Source organism: Macrobrachium nipponense, chromosome 11 (genome assembly GCF_015104395.2).
Source record: "Macrobrachium nipponense isolate FS-2020 chromosome 11, ASM1510439v2, whole genome shotgun sequence".
In the NCBI taxonomy this organism is placed as follows: Eukaryota; Metazoa; Arthropoda; class Malacostraca; order Decapoda; family Palaemonidae; genus Macrobrachium; species Macrobrachium nipponense.
The window spans coordinates 41,060,073-41,065,952 of record NC_061087.1 but is presented as its reverse complement, the minus strand read 5'-3'; the positions used below and the strand labels follow the sequence as shown (position 1 = coordinate 41,065,952).

At 37.8% G+C, this 5,880-nt stretch overlaps 1 long non-coding RNA gene across 1 annotated transcript; it reads left to right on the top strand.

Annotated features, from left to right (window-relative positions):
* The first annotated feature begins 1,081 nt into the window (after positions 1-1,081).
* On the top strand, positions 1,082-5,235 carry LOC135205484 (uncharacterized). The gene is made up of 2 exons (XR_010312542.1): positions 1,082-1,309; positions 4,618-5,235. It is a non-coding gene; the product is annotated as an uncharacterized LOC135205484 (long non-coding RNA).
* Positions 5,236-5,880: the final 645 nt, after the last annotated feature.

Sequence of the window (5,880 nt, the reverse complement as noted above, 5' to 3'; positions counted from 1 at the left end):
TAGTATATGTATATATATATAACCCCTTAATAACGAATCCACTTTATCTTAGGTGTGACTCAATTGTATATATATATACCTCTAAATCGTACGCTGTTTCTACAATTTTACATCTAATAATAGATACTTCACGCTAATTTTATTTTGGGGTTCACTCTCCAGTCATTAAGTCAGGATTCTTACTAAACTAACTTTGTGCAATGTTGTAAACTGAAATTCCCTGACCAACCGCTTCCCCAATTTTAGTTTCCCGTAAAAGAAAACCATTGAGGTGGCGCTATCAGTCCGTCCGCACTTTTCTGTCCTCCCTCAGATCTTAAAATCTACAAAGGCTAGACGGCTGCAAATTGGTTTGTTAATCATCCACCCTCCAGTCATCAAACATACCAAGTTTCAGCCTTCTAGCCTCAGTGTTCTCTTAATTTTATTTAAAGTTAATGTTAGCCATGATCATGCGTCTGGCACCTCTATAGGAGCCAACAACACAGGTCACCACCGGACCGTGTCAAAGAGCTTCAGGGGCCGCGGCTAAGAGTTTCACAGGCCGTGCTGAGAGTTTCATACTGTATAAAAAAACCTGGGGGTACATTTTTTTTTCTCCTACTACGACTATGGTCATCGACGCCAGTGAAGTAATAAGGTATGAAATACTCCTGGAGCTTCTATAAACCTAATTAGTCCACATGAATATGTGGACTAATTAGGATCAACCTACCTCAGATGAATAGCTTTATAAACATGTAACGTCAGTGAGGGAAGGTCAGTGAAAAATCTGCAAGGATGCTAACTGGTAACGATATTCTTATTTTTATACAAGAACCACTGTGAGATATAATGCTTACAAGCAACTGTAATATACAAATTGTGATAGAGTCATGCTAACATATTTATAAAACATGCATGAACGTTATGAATGTCTCTTGGAAAATTAGATCTACATTTTCCTTGTTTAGTCTAAAAACATTTCTAGCGCCAGTGGACATGAATTGTTGTCATTCAGTAAAGCTAAAGCTGCAAAGAAATAAATGCATCGCCATCTTCCCTTCTCAGACGGCATGCAAATGAGACGAGGGAACGAAAAACCGGATTTAAGAAGTTAGCACCACCGATTTGGGCGAACTCCCTCTGTCCCTCAACACTGGGAATTCCGGAAGGGCGTCTCTTGGGCTACCACCGTGCCGCCAAGAATAAGCGGCCTGAGAGTTATCAGAGTATATATAAGGCTGGAGAGCCGTCGAGGGAAGTTAGTGAGAGCCGTTCCTCCTCCTCCTCCTCCTTTCCCCGACGAGCCCCGCTTGGCAGAGTTCTGGTAAGAATCCATCTTGCCTTTCTGTATTGTTTCTAATATAAAAGTAGCGTAGGAGCAAGTTCAGGAGCGTGTTATTCTCTTGGAACATTAGTCTATCGTGCTCCCTAATTAATGTCTTTAGGATGCTCACAAAAGTGAAACAGAAAAGTACTCGACGTCATCGATGCTTTCTGAGGCTGTGAATCCTACTGAAATGACCGTAAATGAGTGTTAGCTTAACATCAGCAAAAGGTAAGAATCTACTTTGGGACTTTCAGCAGCCTTCAGTTCCCTGGACAACTGCCTGTGTTCAAAATGTTGCTTTTCTTAAAAGAAAACGTCTTGCACTTTGATATATATATATATATATATATATATATATATATATAGATATATATATAGATTATATATATATAACACATATATTATATACACATATATATATGCATATATATATATATGTGTGTGTGTGTGTATATATACCAGTGTCTGTATGCTTGTGTGTGTGTATGAGTACTTGAGTATGTGTGTGTATAGCATTCTTATTGTAAGCATGTACGTATGGCTACCTCGTAATGTATGTTTTCATTACGCAATACTTCTTCAGATACTTTCTCTGTTGTATATACCAAAGGCAGAAAAATTGGTAAGAACTAAGGGTTGCTTCAAGTTCAGTGCACATAAGGTAGAACGATATGAGGCAAATTCCAGAGATGTATACTAGTATTGCACCAGCCTTTTTTTTCATGTCCGTAAGTTAGGTTAGGTTGGATTTAGTTAGGGTAGTTCAAAGAAGTATTCTAGAGGTAATTTGGGTGTTGGTTGTTGTTGTTTATGATTAAGCTGACCTTGTGTCAGCACGGGCTCTTGCTCACAGAGCAGCCCGTAAGGGTGTTGGTAACATGATTTCACACGAGTCAGAAAACGGGATCCCTTTCGTGGGAGACTCAGGAAGAAATTCCAGCTTTGTGGTCAGCAACTGGACCGGGAAGGAAATGATAACCATTTTCGGATATCAAGTAAAACAAGAGCAAAATAGTAGATTAAGATGATATAGAACATGTAGTGAATATTACAAAATATTTAATGAAAATCTTGAAAAAACAAAATTGATCTGTTTAATTCAAGATAGATTAACAAGTAGTGTAATGTGACAGATGACTAAGACAAATGAGATTTTTGTAAACAATAGTATCATACTTAGAGTGATAAGAGCGTAGAGGAGACGAAAATTTAATAGAAATGTTAAAGAATTTAAAGAAAAAATTCTTTGCATGTACCGCGTTTTTTTGAGAAAGGAAACCAGAGTTCACCAATTGCTGGAAAATTCATTATGTGCTCTAACAATCCTTATTGCTTGTTTCCTCGTAGCCTTGGTGTCTTGAGACTCGAGCTTTGGTATTGCTCCAGTGGGCGGTGACTACCTAGTGCGGTACTCCAGTCACCGACTCACCGTGTATGTTTTAGTTAACAAAGTTCCTGTTTGAAGAACTGACGTCTCCTTCACCTCCCTGGGTACTATATGGTAGCAGAGTTTGGTTACGATCCACGGACCTCTGGATTATTGGCCCAGCATCCGCAACTCTCTCTCTCTCTCTCTCTCTCTCTCTCTCTCTCTCTCTCTCCTGTGATGCCTGAGAGCAGAGTGATTTCATACGATTAAAATAGCGGTTTAGTGTAGAGGAATGAAAAAATAAGAAAATGTGTAAACAAATGGAAAATGCGCGAGCAGATGGAAGGTTAAATCGGCAACGCGTCCCTCATTAAATCGTGTTGCTCCACAGGAAAGGTGCTGAACAAAAATGATAATTGCATTATTTCAATAAAACTAGAAATTTCGATTAATTATACAAATCACACGAAAGACAGTCGCGTCCTCTCTGAATTTTCTAGGACGTTTTAGCTTTTACCGAGTATAAAATGTTTGTCTTCTCGTATTTTTCAGTCATTTTTATTTTTATTGTGTCTTTGGGACAGTCAAGGAATCGTGGTTTGTATAAATGATGTTACTTTCTTTCTGTTCGTCATCTCAGATATTTGCAGTGAAACTTGTATCGGTTTGTTTCCCTCTGTCGTCTGCATCATTGATGCCAAATTTCTGAACCAAAGCAACACAAACGCACAGGAAACGTATGTTTAAAGTTTGGCCAAGACGCAAATTAAAAGACTAAGATTCCATTGAAACAATTCATCAAAACATGCATAGTTATAAAGGTTAAAATTTAAGAGTAATAAAGCTTAATAACCGATCATGGAGACAGCTTGTACCTCAAAGTGTAATCCATTGAGTATCAAAGCAGTGAAAAACATGGGTATTTAAGTAAGAACGCAGACTGTGATGACTCCGTATGATGTACCATTATATCTCTGAGAGTATCCTGTTCAAATAATGGTGCAATAAACAGATAAAACAAATTTCATGAAATATTACCAGCTGCTAACAAAACTTTCCACGTCCGGAGTACAGACAAATTTGGTGTTGAATCAAGTTTACTCTTGGTAAACAACAAGAAATTTTGAATCAAGTGGTGTGTCAATATGAAAATTTATAATTCATTACTAAGGCCTCTTGTAAGGACAAGAAAGCCAGTCCACGCACCTGTCATGTACAAATGAAGAACCTGTGAATCGGAGACAAAAACCTTTTTAGTTTCACTCATCGCCGGGCGCATAATTTCTATTGGTCTACATCTTACTCGTTTGGCCTTCTTCGTTTCTCTAACTTTTTCATCTCATGCTTTTCTAAACTTAAATGCCCAAATATCTATCCTTTGATACTCAGTTTATTTCAGATCTGTTTGCGTTGATGAGGCAATCCTCTTTGCATATCAGTAGCATTAACTTGTTAATTGTCGAATTATTACCAAATTCTTCAAAAATTGGATAAATTCCTACTAGTGACCTAGTCTTTTTGAGCGTTCACATTACTTCTAACATTTCTTGCTTTGGAATCCAGGTCTCATATTTAGTTCTTCTTCCGTTCGTTTATTTCCTAAGCCGTTAGATCCACCTCAGCAATAGCGTCTCGCAGTCTGCATCGTTTCAGGTCCCATTTTAGCCAGTGACTTGTTAATCAACGGAAAACGATCCCCCTTTTTATACGATGATTCTGTGGCATCTGAATTTAATAACATTTGCGTTAAGGAGGCGTTCCAAAGGAAAATCCTAACTCCTAACACTTCTGCCACTCCCACTAAACAGTTAAAAAAATGCTGTTTGCAAAACATTCAGTTTTAAGAAACTTGCTTATTACTGTATTCATTTTCTAATTTATTCTTTTTTTATTTTGACACTGAAAAATAATATCTTTTAATTAACCTTACCAACAGATTACTCATCATGAAGCTGCCACTTGTACTTCTGCTGATGGGAGTGCTTGGGTCCATCTTCGTCGACGCTCAACCTCTGTTTGGAAAAGGGGGCTTTTCCAAACACTTCGGGCTTGGAGGAGGCTTTGGCCACGGATTCGGATTTCCAGGATTTGGCGGAGGCTATTACCCAGGTGGATACGGGGGATACTATCCAAGTTTTGGAGGAGGTTTCTACCCAGGATATGGAGGCGGTTATGGCCCTGGTTTCGGCTACGGAGGACTCGGTGTGGGTTTTGGAGGCGGCCTCTTTGGCTGATTGCTAACCTCCAGATTCTGAATAGCTTCTTAAATTGCTGTCTATGTATGATATATACATATATTAAAAAACAGGTTCACGCAGGATTCTTAATTTCTTATTATGATTACATTATATCATTGGACTACGTTCTTTTAGGCACGTATGCAATGCATGCCCAAGGGAAGAACATTTTCTTTGGTTGTCATGATTGATGTCATTCATTCGAATATTACTAGTCTAAGAAGTCACCTGAGATATCAAAGAAACTTTTACCTCACCCAGTCCGTTCTGTATTGCCAAAGTCTTTGATGTTTATTTGAATAACAACACCTAAGAAACGTAATGTATCATCTTAATCCTTGGAATTTCTCGAATATTCTTCTTCATTTACAAAACCTATATCTGTAAGACCTTTTTAACTGTTCCTCTTCTGAGGCATACGTTTCATTATTATAATATTAATACTGAAACTTGGGATTTGGCGTAATCCAGCAATAACACGTAGTAACAGAGATGTTCCTAAAATTTCAGTCAAATATGAGTCGAAAGGAATGAATAGGTGCTGATTGCACGACCATCTGCAAGGAAGTGGTTCCCATGCAAATTGCACATTTTTTAAAGAATCAAACATAAAAACCAAATATTGTAAATCCAAATATTTTAACTATTAGAGGTTCAAATTCTTAAAATAATAAAATTACCTTGAGAGATTATTCCCAGACAGAAAGGAAAATTCCTTAAGAAATTTATAATCCTCAGTTATTAGATCTCAAATTTTACCGCCAGAAATAAACGTCTGAAATCGCTAACGTCCTCTATACTGACATTGCTTCCAGCCCTTCAACCTAATCCTACCAAAGAAAATGGTCACCTAATGAACAGAACACGGAGGGATAAATGAATCACTTTCATGACAGTGTAAATTCTAACATGCGTATTACTGTGTATGGGAATATATATGAGGAAACGCAATCCAGGAAAAA